Below are 18,214 nucleotides of genomic sequence, written 5' to 3'. Positions count from 1 at the left end.
CATCTGTATGTAAATGATAATTTAATTGAGGAGGATTTAGGATTAACATTCTTAAAAATATTAATAATATAATTATAAAATCTTTATATTTAAAGCATTGCATGTAGAGCAATGTAAATAACCTATACAACTAAAGTGTCTTCTTAAGCTGCATTGAAGCACAGTATCAGCTGTATAAATATTTCACTATTGCCTTAATAATTAAAGACCTATAAAGAAGCACTTTGCTGATGTTCATGTCAGTTCAATATATTGTTCTCTTCACTTTCACAGAATAACTGTCACTGTTCCCACCATTTGCCACCTGGGTGCCCTTTCTGTTATATGATTATAGTGTTCAGCACATTTAAGAACAGTACAATTTAAAAATACATTCTAATGTTTTCTAATCATGCATATGCCCCTAAAAACCAATTAACATTTTGCTCTTATAAAAATGCTTCATTGCCTCAAGGTTATAAGAGCAACCAAAATGTTTTTTAATAAATCACTGTGATGAAACAAAATGTCCTTGGACTTGAATTCTACCAACAACAGAGCAGGCAGAGAAACATGTCATTGTTCCCGTTGCTTCATGGAGAAGGAGGACATCAGGAGGAATGTTTGTCTGAACATGACCTACAAAAAAAAAAGCTATTGACTGTCGAATTCAATGACACAATCATGTAGCCTGGGGCGCCCCCATCCTGATACTCATCATCCTTTCTGCTGCATGAAAAGTCTGGCCTTTCATTGTTGTGGCAACTGTATGTTGTTGTTTATGTTATGGATCTTTATAATATTTCATCCTACTTGACCCAGATATTTCCTCAAAAACACAAATGTGTCAACGTGTAGACACTGTTATAAACACGCACGTTTGTCAGTGGAAGAAAAGCAAAGTGGCTCAAAGAGACAGACTAATCTTACAAATGGGTCACATCAGATCAACCCATGAGCAAATTGACAATTGTATCTATATGTAAGAACAACAAATCGGATCAGAATCTTTGAGGTGCTTGTGATGTTGGAAGAAAACTCGAGGGATCGCCAAAGTCAAGAAAAGCTCCATCCTCTGGGGACTGTAAACGCTGGTACAAAGATGAATCCACGTTGTGGTTGTTTTATGAGATATATTTTAGATTTGACCGAAGTATTGAACTCACTAAACGACTAATTAAAGTTGAATTAAGGCTTGGTGTTTTTTTCCGAGAATGGACAGTGAAGCAAATCAGTCTGCAGGCCATCTGGATCTCTTGCAGACTTAATCGACACTAAATCATAAAATAACAGAGGTAATGAAACTGTGGAAAATTATACATTACTTTAGTTGCTTAAAAGTTAAAACTAAATTAACTTGTGGCGAAGACTATTAACTCTGATGTATTTACGTTGGTGGAACTTTGGCAGTGTATAATTAATTAGAAGTAATTATACTTCAAAATGTTTACCCTAAATCAATGCTGCTAAAACCTTTATCTTGATGTTCTCCTTTACACTTGACATCCATTGCACTTCTGTCCGTCCTGGGAGAGGGATCCCTCACATGTGGCTCTCTCTGAGGTTTCTACGTTCTTTTTTCCCTGTTAAAAGGGTTTTTAAGTAGTTTTTCCTTACTCTTGTTGAGGGTTAAGGGCAGAGGATGTCACACCATGTTAAAGCCCTATGAGACAAATTGTGATTTGTGAATATGGGCTATACAAATAAAATTTGATTGATTGATTGATAATTGAGTGAATGGAATCGTGCCATATCAATACTGCACAGGGGCATATATGTGTTAAGTCCTCCTACTAACCCAAACTGCCTCGGGAAGATGGATGTGCGTATTTCTGCCTTATATGCCTTTTGTTATTTTGACATTATCTAGAAAATGGAGGTGTCGTGCTGCTGAATAGTACAAAAAAAAATAATCAATACGATCATTTTTATTCAGACTTCTGTGCTTGGATTTTGCAGTTTAAAGAAAAGTTCTATGAGGAAAGCTGCTGCCAGTAAAGTTATGGTCTCAGTGGTGCACCTGGAGCAATGTAATCTTGATGCTGGCTGTGACTGCAAAACTCAAATGTGTTTGCTATGTAACATGGATGCACGCATGTGATGTAGCAGTTAATATTACAGCAAAGTTATCAAAGTGTGTTAGATTCAGAGATTTTGGTTGAAGTAGCTGAAAACCCTTTTTATGAGTTATACTGTTTATCTATATCTAATATTCGTATTAACCAAATTGTTAGACACTATAAATCAAAAGCTAGATCTTACTTTGCAAGTAACTAAACATTGCATTGCTCCACCTAAATAAAATGTAAAATGTCGTTTTTTTTTTATAGTTTGTTTTATTGAACTGGTAAAACCAGTGACTAGCAATTGTCCATTGTCCATTGTCCCCCTCCTCCATTGTGTTAGTCTCATATGTTTGCAGTACTGAATGACTTTGATTTAGTGTAACTCTGTATATAATTGGCATTGTTGTTGTTGTTCAGCTGCCTGAACCATACATCTATAAAAAACGTCATGGAAGAGGATGGGACTTGCCTTGAAAATGACCCCTTGATTACAGACTGAGTCCAGAGCTGACAGAGATTAATGGCAGACATTATGGACAGGGAAGCTGGATGTTCATTTGCTGACCAACATCCTGCCCTGAGCGCGGCTCATTCATTATAGTTAGAGACACGCTCAGACCACAGCCTCTAATTATGATAAACAAGCGGTAATTGAACCTGGTCTGTTGTTGTTACCACTGCACCATATTGTCTCAGATAATTTATTAAATTATCTACACACGAGAAAATGTGGTTGGAAGATTGACGGAGAGGCTGCTGGTTGTCTCGTGGCGACTGGGTGACAGAAGTGCGGCGTTCAGTCCAGCTCTAACTGATCCAATTAAAGTGTACGTGTGAAGAGCTGGTTGTTTTTTATTTTATGGTGAGCAGCAAATGCATCACAGAGCGGTTTTACATTTTAAAACCTCCATTATACTACAAGGCAACTTGTTTTTTTTTTCTTTGCCAGTGATGGGGGAGTCCTCACAATTTGGGAGGAAAAGTTCTTATCTGATATAAGGGTAAGCTTGGCGCACCAGCACAGATTGTATCCACCTCCCCATATAAGTAGAAATGCAACAAAGAAATGTAATACTTGAATGAACACGTAGACATTTTATGGACTCATCAAAAGCTGAGGATGAAATTGTGGTACGTGTTATAGTCAGTATCCATGTTTCAGCAGGAAATATCCAACCACTGATCCTGACATGATCCCACCTTATGGGGAAGAAAAGGCGTCGGCTCACAGTGCTGCATTAACGTGCAGCAGCAGCAGCAGCAGCAGCACAGATGAAACGGTTGCCAGGAGGCTCCTGCCTCGACTAGCAATTCAGGACGATTCTGTTCTTGAACACATCACAAGGAAGCAGCACCGGCTAACTGCTGACCGACCCGCCTCTCAACTGGGAGTAGATTTACAGGGTGACACATTTCCAGTGGTTCCTATTTGAGTATTTTTTTTCAATGCTGAATGTTTTTCTAATTCATTTTAAATCACAGATCCACTATTTACTTTTATAATTGCCCACTCACAAAATTAGCCATACAACCGACCACATACCGTTTATGAAACGCCAAAATCCTTGTTTAGGTCATTTGGGTCCTGATCTTTGATTATCAGAGCACCAACCAATTACTGATACTGACATTTGAGGATGTGACTCTGACGGCAAGGATTGACGTCACAACACTGTACAGTAATCAGTGTGAATGTGAGGTGAAAGACAAGATTTCCATCATGGGCCTCACTGCACTTATTGTGCCAAAGACCGAGAGTGACACACTCACACACACTGTAATGGGCATGAGGTTTCATTCTTGTAATGGGCTTTTAAACCACTTGAATTGATGTTTCACAATAAAAAGTAGACAGTTCAATGAACCTAGTTACCCATTTTATTCCATGGATTTAGGTGACAGCACCAACGACTGTGGTTGTAACCTCGGCTGCAGCCGTAACCCTGACACTGACAGTTCACGCTCTATCGCCGCTTCACTAATCCTCCCTAATGCATTCAGGTGACTGAGTGACGCTGTGGATGAAAAGGAATTCTATTCTGTGACAAGTTGTGTAGACGTAACCAAAGGATTTTATAGAGCTTCTTTAAAAACCACCTCCAATAAATGACTCACAGATTCTCACGTGCATGTTGCATGTTAGCAAGAGGCCAACCAATTATGTGCTGCACAGGCTTGAAGCCTGGAAAATATTCGTGGCGTAACCCAGATCACCGGTAGTCGGATGGATTGAATGTTGCAGGAGCAAGAATCCACAGGCTGGCAGCTGCTCACGCAAAGATGTCTATTATCAAATCGCTGAGAGACATTTCAAGCACACTGCTCTTAATCAGACTAATGAACAACCCAGGAAGACCTATAGCTGCAGGTGTGTTGCCAGGTGACAAGGATTTGACAAACATCACCTCCTACCCGAGGACTCACAATAGATTCTGTTGTGTTTTTATTTTATGTTTGACTGGGATACAAGTTAGATGCAGTCATGTTAACTGTTGAACTATTTCTAATTTCCGTAAAAACCTGAAATGCAGGATTCTTAAATTAACGAGTGACTGCTGGGACAGATGTAAGCAGAGCAGCTGATTTAACAGGCCTGAACTGTGAGCCTGTGAGTTCTTTGTTCAAGGTCACTGAATTTCCAAACTGGAGGTGGGTCTAACCCAGGTGATTTAAGATTGTGTGACCTTAATGTTGACTCCTAGCGCATTACGAGATGTTCATACTTTACAAAATGGTTTGGTTAAATTAAGGGGACTACCCTTTATTTATATATATTTACTATTGCAACATACATTTTTTCAATTGTAAACTTGAATACGTTACCCACTAAAAGCAGAAGTCACACAACGAAGCAATAGTGAATAATGACCATGATGATGCATTTCTACTCATGAAAGACATATTCAACAGTAAATTAACATTACTGTAGCATAGTGATCACTATAACAGACCCAAATCAAACACGCCTGCAATGTTGGTGAGGTGCATTCTGGGTCTGAATAAATGCTAAAATCCTCACTGTGGATCCTTTATGTTCATTCAGGGACATCTACATTCAGGGAGGTGTTCACCGCATGTCTGCTGCTGTTGACTCATCCTCTTTGTGACTCAGAGCTCGTTCAGATCAGGGTTTGACGCTGCACAGGTTATATTTAGCACTGAAAATCAACAACACTTTTTGGTCGTAGCTAGTAGTTGACTCGTTTATCTATGACATTCACTAACCTGTCGTTGACGGCACCTCTGCCAGCAAGATGCTTTTCCAAGTGGCCCCTGTTGGCTTTCTTATTCTCTGTAGGATTCAAACATCTCTGAAAGATGGACAGACACACGCTGAGAGTTGGATTTGTAAGTGACATGATGTCATATTTCTCTCCGCCTCGACAGGAATTTGGACGTGGCATGAGCGCTTGTATTAGCAACCGTGCCTCTTCTCTTGTTGTCACCATGAAAGCTTAAAAAACGGTTGACACGGCCACTGTGCCTGAAGGGTGTGGAAGCAGAGTGCTGCACAATCTCACACGACTCATCGAAAACATGGAAAACGCTGTCACTCTTGAAGTACTGACTGAAATAAAATGGTTTATTTTAATGCCAGGGTATTGCAATACTTTTCTAAAGCAAGTGCATGTTTAATTATGTAATTTTACTCCTTGAATAAAATCATCAGACCAAATCATCTATACAGTTGGGTCGAGACCTCACACTGCTTTTACCTGAGTGCAATTACTCAGTATTTAATAAATTAAAAGGTTAGAAACCTGATACTTAACAAAATATAATTATCATAATTAAATACAAATATTCTTGTTCATGTCCACCATGAGACAGGATGTTAATCCAGTAGACTGTTGTCTTGTGTAGCTGTAGACAGCCATCCAGCCTGAGCTCCACAGTCTTCCTCTTTGCTGCTCTTGAAAATCACACAAACTTCCTGCATTAGCGCTAAACTGCAGATGCAAATTAGTTGCATAAAAACACGATTAATCAGAGTTGTATAAACATGCAGCAGAATATCAAATAGGGCACAGATTGCTGAGTCACACAGATCGGAGGCATTAATTGGGATGCTCAAATTTGTCAATGTATCCTGTACAAACAAGCCGTCACGATGTGCCCTGCAAGTAGATCTGCCAGGGTGTGTAGGAGACACCATACAATTGTCAAAAAGTTCTCAATTTCAGACAGTGTTTCTGCAGGGAACTTTGAGCTGCTCCTTGTTTTCATATGAGGCCAGATCACACAACTAACATACCTTTTGTCTAACCCTGAAGAAATATAAAGGTCGGCTGTCTCTCTCATATGACCCATAAGGCTCATCAATGCTGCTTTTCTATCCACATACTTCCATAAGTCCTTTACGTTGGCATCTTTGTTAAGCAATACATCCTCTAGAGGGCAGTGCAGAGTTTAGAGTTTCTGACAACATGAAACATTGGGAGTAGGTTGAGATAATTAACTTCTTAGGAAAGAGACAAAACTGGCCCTGTGACCGGGTGAAGTAAAATCTTATATATATAACTATAGTTTCTTACCAACCTGAAAAAGTTCCACCATTGTTGAACTTCATTCCCTTTGCCTGATGGGCGTCCCTCTTGAAATATTGGCCACACTGCCCCCCATGGTTTCCATTAGTACTGCTCCACTTTGCCTGTCTTGTCCATAACATTTACGCTTTCAGAAGACACGCACAAATACGGATGAAGTGAATGCGGAGTACCAACAACAGGTTTCATCTGTTTCAAATAGATGTATTTAACGTTGAGCATAAATAAGCCTTAAGAGCCTCTATGGTGGCAGGCATACTGAACCTTCCTCATCATGGTTACAGTAATAAACACGCAGTTTAAGTTGTGGAATAGTGATTATCTGTTTCAAACAGGAGTCCTGTGTTTTGCCAGCCATCCGCCCACCACCATTTCCCTGTGACTCCGAATTTGTAACTCATTATTCTTAATCACCTGACTTCCACTTAGCCGCTAACATAGTTACTACGGTTTCTAAAGGTCCGTTAACAAATATAGCAAAGCTACAAGTTGTAACAAGCTTCTTCTACTGTGGCAATTCGAGTAAGGCGCCATTTTCTCCTGGTGGCATTACGACACATTACGGTCTCCCTTTTACTGGAGGAGGACTATATATAAGGACGGCTTTATGTACAGTACATGCTGTATATTGTTCACACGCTGATGCTCAACCACAGATCTCGAGGAAATTATGTTGCAGGATCTTCAAGGAAAGTGCAGTGAGAGCTTTTAAACTAATCCACAGGAGTGACAACATTTCTGTCATGTTCACGGGGTTCATTTCGAGTGTGTCCCTCTGCCGCACTGAGACTTGGTGTGTTGAACACCGACAAACAAAGCTATGTTTGGATCCGTGACTACGGGACGTAAATATGTATTATTTGTTTGGATGAGTTTAAATGTTTATTTAGTTATTTCACACCATTTGTGTCGCAGGTGTCATCACCTGTAGTTAACCTATAGGGTAAGGGTTTGGGTTAGTCTGGTTTCAAAATTGTAGGGAGCTTGGAACAATAATTGAAGAAATGATCAAAAACTTGTGGTGCCACAATATTTGGTCGACAGTGAGCACGTTAAATATGGATGTAATGACACAAATAAGGGTAGAAAGACAAAAAGAAAACAAAGATCTCCAGACGTCATACACGTAGAAGACACCGATGAAGATGTCAAGAGAGTTTGTGGCGATAGGAGCTAATGCTGGTGTCTGTGTGTTGTCAAGAAAATCACGTGATCTCCGCAGTGGAGTTAATACGTCACTTCCTGTCTCTGTCTGCTGCACCCGGCTGCTCCACCTCTCGCCTGAATAATGCGAGGGAGGATTTGTTGCTGTTGTGAACGCGTCTGTGCAGATAACCTCGAACTTTGTGAAAACTCCGTAGCCAATTCTCCGGATTTTACCTGCAGGTCATGTCTGAAAACGGCTTTAGAGATGATTTCTGGTCTTTTTTGGTAATGACAATGTGGGGCTTCAGATGAGCATACAATACTTAGATCAAAGTATATGTTTTAGTGACAGGCTTTTTTGGCCATATCCCCAACCACAGCCAAACAGAACACGAGGACAGCACCAAATACCCTGAACACTACAGAAAATACCCAGGGCCAAAATTATAGTGAAATTAAAGTTGGTCCAAAGTTATTACTTTATTATCAAGTCCTAAACAAGTCCCTGTTAGTTCCAAACAACTTCCACCGCTGTTTAAATGAGTTTCCAACATTAATTTGATCTCGTTTGGGCTGACGTTAAACCTCCTGCACGCCGCTGACTTGAGGCGAGCACAGGACTGGATTTTTGTGTCATAAGAGAACTAAAGGAGACAAATGTTTTCTTCACAGATGAAAGCCATTGATTTGTAAGAGGATAAAATGAAAGCATACTGAATCATAATTACTCTGTGCTCTGAAAGGTGAGGGGCTGTCAGATTGCGTTTGTGCTGATTACAGCAGGCAAGCAGCTCGGGTTGTGAGCTGCAGTTTGAAAAAAGGATTGACGTGGCTGTAAGGAAGCTTTACACACAACACAAGACACCGTTTACTGTCTTATTGCGTTGTGTAACCTATTTGCTGTGCCAGCGTGGTGTTGCTAGCGTGGTGTCTTGTGGAAGGATTCTGCCTGAGCTGTGTTCACTTAAATATTTATATTCGTGAGAGCTGAAGAGTTCCAACTGAACACATCATGGTAGAAAAATCTGAAGAGATGGTGATTATACACTATGTAAATCTACTTAGAGATGCGTGATGAGGCTGAAAGTGGTGCCAGAATACTGTTTTATTTATGATGTGGTGATAAGGGCTGAGGGCATTGAGGCAAAATCCTTTTCTTACTTGAAAGAAAATCCCTTTCTTGTGCCATGTCATTAAATATTAACCAGCAAATGTAATAGTTAGAAATTATACCAATGAGAACATATATAAAAAATAACCAGCAAACCGATACAAGAATGTCTGACGTTAGAATATTTTACATTTCGTCTAAAATATTATAAGACGAATTGGACTTTTGGGGATTAGCAACCAATGGGATTGTTTGCACTGTTCATTACCAATTTATTACATGTTTATTAATCACTTTATTAATCATCAGCAGGAAATTAGGCATTAATATTTGTTTGTGTGAAAATGCGTCACTTTTGCTGCGTTCAAACGTTTAGACTCTAGCTCCAAAATACGTCACTGGCCGAATAATGGCAACGTTCGTATCTGGGACATTTTGGTGGGAGGAAGTGGCGACACATTCGAATGCTTTGTATCAGAATGGACCTGGCTGCCCAAACATACTGTTCTTATCCATTTGGACAATGTTAAAGGTCCATTCAGGTCTATATCTTCTACTGTTAAAAGCCGTACAGTAGATTTAAAAGAACGAAAGTTTCCAATGAACTGTAGTGCTAGGCAAAACATTTCCTTCTGAATCTTCACTTGAAGTCACTCTGAACATCGCACTTGGCATTTGATGTGAAATGAAAAAGTAAAATGTTATTCCAGCCTTTTTCTTAGTGGGGATCTGTTTACATTGGAAGGGGTTGGACCTCCTCTCCACAGGGACACAGGGTGGTTGGCAAAAGGAACGTGTTCTGTGAATCTCAATCCCCTCCTCTCACTGCCTGTTTGTGAGAACATAGATATACAGTGGACACGCAGAGAGCTAATTAAATCCACAGCTCTCATTGGATGATTTGAGAGCTCTTAAAATGCTGTATGTTTTAAAAAAAAAAAAAAAATACAGAAACTAATTTGATTTTAATGAGCCTGCAGACTGAACGTTACTGACATTTTTCATGATGTCAGTTTGTTTGCATTGATGGTATAGAGCAGCCCGGGGGGGGGAAACAGTTTTGCTCTGGTAAGGGTTAAATTCAAATTTCGTGCAGTCGTGATATCTTATCTGGCAGGTGTGTCAGTTCTCCCAGGCACCACATCAGTTTCCCGGCTTTGTGGAGCTATTTCACTTTTCACACAGATAAATGTATCCATCTGAGAAATTGTTAAGTAGAGCATTGTCCCCCCGGCTGCAGACACCACAGGGAAATCACCGGATTGTCCTCGGCAATGACATGAATGATAGCTCCTGCATCCACAGTGAGAGTTTTAATCAGGCATGATGACGGGGGGGTAGGAGAGGGGGAGAAAGTGCGTCGAGCAGAATACAAAAAATAACACTGATGCTGATCTAATGTTTATTTTGGCCCATCACTGATTTAAGGACAGCAGATAGTCTGTAAAACATTTGGGTGCACATCACTCTCAGGAAGGAGCCGGGGAACTGTATGCTGCTGCTGCTCTGCAAGTCGTGAACTAGATACAGTTATTTACTTGTTCACTGAGGGAAATAATTAGAAAGAAAACGGCAAAAAAATCCTCCTTTGGGGGCTCCCTGGATATTTCTCTTCACAGGCTTCAGTCACTGCAGGTAAAAAAAAAAGTTCTTCAATGATGTCAACTGTTGCTCTATGAAGCACGTGTCTCTTACAATGCTTAACAATCTACCAAAATCTATTTATTTTACTACACTTTTGTGTTTATTCTTGAGTTAAGTACAAAAGTAATATATTCCTGTCCATCATTTCTGATATAACTCACGGGTATTTATTTATAACCAGAGGACAATTATGCCCTGTGGGAGAAATGCCATTTGTTTAATGAACACTTTGCAATAAAAAGCCGCTAGTTGTAACAAACAAAACAAAGCCTGAGGCAGACTTTTCAGTTATAATAGGCTGAAAATCAGATTGGGATACTCTATTTTATTATTATTTTTATATTCATAATTCTGTTAATTTCCCCAAATAAACAGTGATATTGAATGTCATATCGATGCCTTAAGTTAAGGAAGAGGTGGGAGCTTGTATTTGAATGACGTGTATTTAACGACAATAACAAGATCCCCGTAGCTAAATGCAGATATCGCAGTAGTTGACTATAAGATAAGTTATCAAAATTATTTTCCCTTCTTTTTTTTATTCAGCTTTTGTTATTTATGATTCAAAGTTGCAAGAAAGGGACTTAGTCAAAAATCTGAACCTTTGGGTGCATTTATTATTATTTCAACAATTAAATTAGTACTTTTATGACAAGAAAATTCAAAGTCACAATATTATATTATAAAATCATAATCTGTAAGATTCTGTTTAGGAGGAACTGCAACGTAGTAGACAGATGGAGGATATTGCTGGTTACACTTAAGCCATTTTCACACATGTCCTGCGGAGGATCTCAGAGGATTGGGTCGGGACTTTCTCCACAGTTTTCCTGTCACACATGCACAACACAGCTAGAAATTCTCTATTGCTGTTGTGGACTTTCTTCGGACCGACATGTACACGTCCTCTGGAGAAACACAAGCAGCATCTCTGTAATTTTCTCGGTGTGACCTCTGATTTCTTTGAGCAGGGTCACCTCGTGTTTGCCTGCTTGACTCTGCTCCTGCCTCGCTCACCACTCACCGCACCTCACCAGCTCCTCTCTCCGGCTTCCCTCAACCTCCTGCCTTGTCAATCTGTGTTTTTCCAAGTGGAGACTTTCACAGTTCATTCTCCTGCCCGCTGGCCACTCATCCAGCCGTGCTCACAGCTCAGCCTTCTTTGGCTCTGTCCTGCGCCGTTCCCTCGACTCCCCACGGCCTGCCAGAACCCTCATCTCCCCAATAAATCCTCACTTTATCACTTGTATCTGTGTTCTGCACTTAAATACAAACAGACAAACAGACACTGGGCTGAAAGTGTTGTCATATACTAATATGAAAAGGTCATCCATTGCAAATTTATGACTTTATTATGTTTTTCTCAATAAATGACTTTCCTACAATGGCCCTAATACACTATTTTAGAATTAAGCCATATTAATTATTCCCTTTTATAAATAAATCCTCTTGTATAAGATGTTCAGATTTTGTTCTATTTTCTTCGTTATGTACTTTATAGATTTGCTTCAAACAGGCGTTAAACTAACAGCCGGCTCTGAGGCCTGTAGCTACTGGTGCCTCAGTGTTTCTGTATTCTAGCTGTGCCTCCCAGCAGCACTCAACCTCATTTAGCCGTTTCTTGTAAAGGAGCTCACACAAGTTGGCTGTACACGATCCGCCCAGCGTGAAATGGCAGCAGGACCAAAAGAAGAAAGAAAAGAATGTCTGAGCACGGACACGGCTCGAGAAGACTCTGCATGTTTCCCTGTGTCTGGATATGGAAATATATAGATGGTTGTTTTCCAGCGTTTTAACAACAGAAGCCAATTAAGTCAATTTGCTGTTTGTTTGGAGTCTTTCTTTCCTCCGGGCTTGAACACCAAACCAAGGACGTGTTCTAATACATGTTGAAGTCTGGTGTCAAACTCATTTGCGTCCTCAAAGGTTGTCATTTGTCCATTTTGTTTGGTTGCGACGTTCAAAAAGTTGGTTCAGATGCAGATGTCGCAAGAGGCAACTTTCCCTGAGACTTCACTTCGAGAAGTTTCAGTCTGCATCTCTTTGTGAACTTGAATGTACTGAACTACAATGCAGACTCTGTGATTGTAGAAATGGATGCATTCAGTGCTCATTGGGGCTTTTTGGAGGCTGGTGCAGTCAAAAGGTAATTAAATCTCTCAGAAGAGAACAAAATGAGTCATTTTCCCAGCACTACCTGTGGTGTGAGCAGCCATAGCAACAGTGAAACAGCGATTCCAATCAGTATCAGAGGTACAGCAAATGCCTTCTAAGTGTTTAATGCTGCACATGGGGGGGGGGCGGAACTTTTAGTTAATCTTTCTGCTCTACATGCCTTCTACCTACCTATTTTTTTATTCTTTACATTCCGATTTCCGATTATTAAAACTGAAAACTTAGAATAAGAAAGCAGTTCCCGGAAATAAGGACAATGTAGTTAAATCAAATTAAGTTTAATTAAAAGAAAATAAACTAACAAACATTTATAGGGAGAAGTACCTATATTTGTTTAACTTAAATCATTAGTTGAAATACTCTGACTTCGATGTTACTTATAAATTGTGTCCACTTACCCCAATGTGCATGTGAAAACTTTTACATTACATAATAAACAATGCTGAAAAGATGTGATTACAATTTTCCGATTTAAGTTCTATTTATTTGGTGGTGTTTGTGTTTTCTTTTATATTTATTTGTCATTGTGTTTATGGTTAAACTGTAAATGATCAAGCTTCTATTATACTTTTTTTATCATAAGGGTTTGATAAGGACATCATTTTTCTTAATAACTATATCTAACTATTTTCTTACACCCAACTTTCCATCACACTTCCAAAGATGGTCTCTAGTTAAACTTATGTTGATTTTTGTATTATTTTCAAACTCTATACAGAATTATTTTACACTGTAGATATTCAACGAAATGATGAAACCCTAAAACAGTTCCACTCTGTTATAGACACAATCTTCTTTCTGCTTTCACAGTCCGATGCCCCCACATCTACATCCACCACTTAAACATGTACATTTACAAGGGTATAGCTCGCAAGCGCCTGGTTCCGAATGTGTGGCACAACACTGTGAGATTTAGATGTCCCAGCACCGACAACCATGACAGCAAATAGCTCAGCCCTGGTAAGTCTCCGAGAGGACAAAGAGAGGTGAGATAAAAGGGGCTAAAGGAAATCTCTTAGTGGAGCTTAAGCCTTGGAAACTGATGTCCTTATAAGTGTTGGTCTGTCCCACACAGTCTGACTGACACAGACACCATGAAAGCGGCTTACAGCCATTGTAGCTGCTAAAGGTTGTATGAAAGCCGAGTGCAGGGGAAGGCAGGGAACACGCCACGCCGCTCGTGTCTGTTCTGCAGAATACGTGTAGCATATACACGCATTTGAAGTATGACATTTAAGCAAAGAGCAGGTTTAGAATATTGAATGTGTCACTGCAGTTATTTAGAAGCGAAACAAATGTTTGTAAAGGTCCCCGCTCGGTGCCTACGCGGTTTCCCTTCTGAATCGGCCGTTTTAGGTTCTCACTTTCAATTCAGTGAAGTGCGACTGTTTGGCTTTGTTAGCGCTGTCATGGTCTCAGACTGTGTGTGCGTGTGCTTGTTGTGTGTGTGTGTGTGTGTGTGTGTGTGTGCTGGAAGTTTAACAGATTTGTGTTCAGCTGTGCTGTGTGTGTGGTTTATTATAAAAGTTGGAGAAGTAAAAAAAAAAAGAGCCTGCTGTATTAAAAATAAATCATACTGGCGTGAACATTAACCTCATTGCAGGACTTTAAGGATCATACTCTGAACAAACACAAATGTGCACTCCCCCCTTATTGCAACTTGTATATGATTGGAATTAAAGGCTCGAGTGAACAGACAATATTATAATAAATAGGAGAAAAGAGCAGAAAGGCGTATGCAGCCACACAGCCGTAGTTTAAGTGACTCCGGGGGACAGCTCTGCGTGAAGCTAGCCATTACACCACTGCTTTCCTTTATCGTTAATGACATGCATGATATACATCACACACGCAGTGCATGATCCATCTCGGCCATACAACAAATGACACTCTATACACACAGGAACCGCTGGAGCCTGAGGAAAGGCCACCGCCATTCTGTGCCCTTGTTAAAACACCACTACAGGCTCTTTTTTTTTTTAATACAAGGCCCTCAAAGACGTGGATTTCTGGATGAGTGTCTCACTTTATTATCTCGGAGAAACCAAACCGAGCCGTTAACACATATTTTGATAAGAGCTGCTGAAAGGCGGTTGTTTGGTCTTTAAGTGGCTGACTTGTCAAATGAAATGAAGGATTGGATGGATGGAGTGGAACATACAAGCTGTTTTTCTTATGTTTCTGGTTGTGTAGCCTGTTTTCTTTTGTGGATATAGTACATAGCCTTAGTTGAGCCAATGGACATTTGGATTTGCCTCTTATATAGGATAAACTTTACTGCAAATAATGAAATGGCATCGTCGTTGTTAATTACATGTTTAAACAACTTGCCCTGTGACCACAGATAATGACTAAGCTGATCTCCCTCTGTATTTGCCAGGAAAGTGGAAACCAACGCTTTGTCTCTGCCTTCATGGAAAATGATGCCTGGAAAAGAGAAAGAGAGGATTGGCATCGCAGAGGCTGACAACCAACATGGCAGAAGGGGTCTGTGTCATTTTTAGTCCAGTTAGCATCATTGGAAATGTGCCACGTTGTAGCTGTAAGGTGGGAAAATGATCTGCAGTTTCACCAGAGTGGTCATAACGTCTGCAATTAGCGAAAGTGACATCACTGGATTGTCAAATGTTGATATGTGCCTGAATGACACTGTCACAGTTTAAAGTGCTGGCTCACGTGGCCGTTGCACAAGAGCTCGAATTAGGAGAAATGCATCATAGCTGTGTTGAGTGCTGCCATAAACCATGGCCGTTCAGATAAGTTCCTCTCTTTTCCTGTAAAAGTCCATCCTGGTGATACTGTAAAGAAAAACATCCTTGTGCAAATATAATGATGCTTATTATTATATCTGTAAGATGGAAGACAAACATTTACACATTAACCACTTATGCACATATGTAAGAAAGCTTTTATTCCAAGTAATCAACGGGTGCTTTCTTTCACTTCCCCTTGGTGTTGAAAGGATTCTTCTAATCTGTTTTCAAAGCTACAGGGCAAAACATATTCTTAATGTCACCGTCAACAATACCAAGCAATCTGCCAGTCAGCATCTGCAGATATATATATGGCTCCGATGCCCTTTTCCCCACAAACCCATCTAATCGCTTTAATTCCGCAATAATGAAAAATAGGGACTTTAATGTCCTCATTAACCCCCAGCTAGGAGAAGGCAAATAACACCAGCAGCCCTCGGTTCTCACACACCACACATAGTACAGTATATGAAGGACTGTGGTCTGTGATGGTTTGTGTATAAAACATCCCAAAAAAACAGGAGCTTTTATTTTAACATCCATCTGGAGCTGAATGATATAAAAAGAAAAAAAAAGATTTACAAAACAATTTTCAGATCTGGAAACTATGTTGCACGCACCATACAAGTGATTTGATTCATAATTTTTTTTGGCAAAACTATTAAAAACAGACAAAACACAAAACAACCCGATAAATAAATTTAGATATGTCAACGAATGCATGAAAATAAAAGGGAAAAAGTGTTAACACCATCAAGATACACTTACACTCTCATAGTCATCAACTTTAATTTGTCGAGTTGATATGTTTCAAGAAGATAACCAATGTTTGATGTGCACGGACATGAGGACACTTGTTGAAAATGGCAGATTCAAGATTCCATCAAGAGACATTTGCTCTTCAACACAAATTAGGTCCAGAAGCTTGGTGACGGGTGACTACTTCTTGGACTAGGTGAAGAACTACTGTAGCTGTCAAACCATAGCTGCCGAGCTGTCACTCGTCAGTCGCTCTCATCTCACCAGAGTGTTGTATTTACCTTCACCTTAATAAAACGTGATTGAGGAGGGAAATAAAACTTGTCGAGCTACTGAGCTTGCTAATAGACATTAAAATGAATGTTGCAACACTGCTACTAAGCTAAGTGTCCTCCATTTTGGACTTTTCACCTCTCTGGCCCCTCAAAGCTCATCACTGTCAAGATGGTTTGCTGTTGGTCAACTAAATAAATTCACTTATCAAAGCTCACCAAGGTTGAATATTTCCTATTTTTATCTGATACATTTGCACTGATCATATTTGAGTATAATCAAACTTTACTTTTCTAAATTGGTGTGATCTCTCCTTCAGGTAACACACTTATAATGAATAAATATCTGAGCTGAAAGGTATTTTCAATCTCAAGGTATCATTGCAAGGATTTACCCAAGCCTTGCCTATTCAGTAATATACTCTGTATTTATAGTGATTCTGCAGACGTATGACTTACTAAACTTCATCCTTAGAACACAGCTAATCTGGAGGAGTGTAGTCACTGTTGCATCACACAAGATCGGGGTTTAACTTAATAAAGAATTTAAGACGGCTCTCTTACTGCAGCCACAATTGCGGAGGGTGTATGTTTTTTCGTGCTCCAGTTAAGGCTTGCATTTTCTATGTGTAATATCCCATAAATAGCAATACCCGCCGTCCCTCCCTGCATGCATGCATGCACATATGCACGCACACAATCCCGCGCGCGCACATACACGCCCTCGGTGCTGCATCACAAAGGAGCTGAGGGTCAGAGCCAAAGGGACTAACTGTCAGAGGAGGCTCCTACATGCATCAATGCAACCTGATGGTCCAGAACCTACATTTCTTTATGTGGGCCCCTGGCTGGGAGGCAACACTCTCAGATCTGCTTCATGATGTCCTCCCTAGTTAGCGAGCGCCGTTCTCGCCAGGCAGGCAGGAGAGTGACAAGTTAATTTGATCAGCCAGGTACAGAGCAAAGAGTGGCATGTTACTACAATCAAAGCAGTGTTTGGACTAACAGAACACAGTGTTTTCAACCAGCCTTTTTTTCCATCAAATGAGCAAGTGCATTGAGGCATGTAGGAGCACAGCACACACACACACACAAACACACACACAAAACTTACAGATGTATTCAGAGAATTTCAGATGTATAAAATTGGTCTCCATACCCATATTTATTTCATTCATAAGGAATCCAGCCATCCCAAATCCCCTGTTTTCCAAGACACGGAGCCAAATTGGATCAAGTTTGGATCTATATACAAGGTAGGCCTCCGCGCTTTGAAGAGTATAGAGTAATTCATGTATGGTCTGTCGGATACTATGGCCCCTAGGCTCCATTCCTGTGAGAATACACTCTATTTGAAGCACACTCATCGTGCTTGTCACCGTCCTCTCAGTGCATACACTGTGTTTTCCACAATATCTCATGTGATGCGTGTGCCAGGAATAGGGGCATGAATAAATGATTAATGCCAGACTGTATTCTGTATTTAGTTATCAGCCAAGCTTGATAATATTTCCTCCTATTCAAGTTTACCAGAGGCCTAAATTGCTGCGACTTGGTAAATAAAGTGGGGGAAAAATTGCTTTGAAAAAGTGTAATTCCCCACAATTTGCTTTTGTCTGTTGGAGCTTGTGTAAAGTTAACATTACAGCCATCAGTGAAATATCAGAACTAATAAAAAAGGATTAAAATGTGTTAAGAATTTTTATTGCATCCGTAATCTCACTGAAAATGAAAAAGAACAACACGTGCACTCCAAGTTATT

The 18,214-nt window shown here is 40.0% G+C and overlaps 1 long non-coding RNA gene across 1 annotated transcript in view; it reads left to right on the top strand.

Annotated features, from left to right (window-relative positions):
* Positions 1 to 16,481, top strand: part of LOC118120523 — a 54,405-nt gene extending 37,924 nt beyond the window's left edge. Inside the window, exons 2-3 of the long non-coding RNA XR_004698219.2 lie at positions 15,049 to 15,155; positions 16,337 to 16,481. This is a non-coding gene — a long non-coding RNA (uncharacterized LOC118120523). The remainder of the gene's footprint in view (positions 1 to 15,048; positions 15,156 to 16,336) is intronic.
* The last annotated feature ends 1,733 nt before the right edge of the window (positions 16,482 to 18,214 follow it).

This window comes from Hippoglossus stenolepis, chromosome 13 (assembly GCF_022539355.2).
Source record: "Hippoglossus stenolepis isolate QCI-W04-F060 chromosome 13, HSTE1.2, whole genome shotgun sequence".
In the NCBI taxonomy this organism is placed as follows: Eukaryota; Metazoa; Chordata; class Actinopteri; order Pleuronectiformes; family Pleuronectidae; genus Hippoglossus; species Hippoglossus stenolepis.
The sequence above is the reverse complement of the archived record's forward strand: the minus strand, read 5'-3'. Positions and strand labels throughout refer to the sequence as shown.